The following is a 200-nucleotide window of genomic DNA, read 5'->3' on the forward strand; positions in this document are numbered from 1 at the left end:
CGTCTCCGCCGGGGCCGCCGACGCCATCTGCAGCGGCGGGAGGAGGGGGCATCAGCGCCAGAGCCGCCCCGTGACCCCCGCGGTACCGGGCCCGGGGGAGGGGGGGGCCGTCGGGCTCCGCGGGGGCAAGGACCAGCCCCACTTACTTCCGCGGTACCATAGAGCTCCCAGCCGCCGGCAGAGCGGCGCCTTTTTACTTC

This window comes from Alligator sinensis, unplaced genomic scaffold, assembly GCF_000455745.1.
Source record: "Alligator sinensis unplaced genomic scaffold, ASM45574v1 scaffold673_1, whole genome shotgun sequence".
NCBI lineage: Eukaryota > Metazoa > Chordata > Crocodylia > Alligatoridae > Alligator > Alligator sinensis.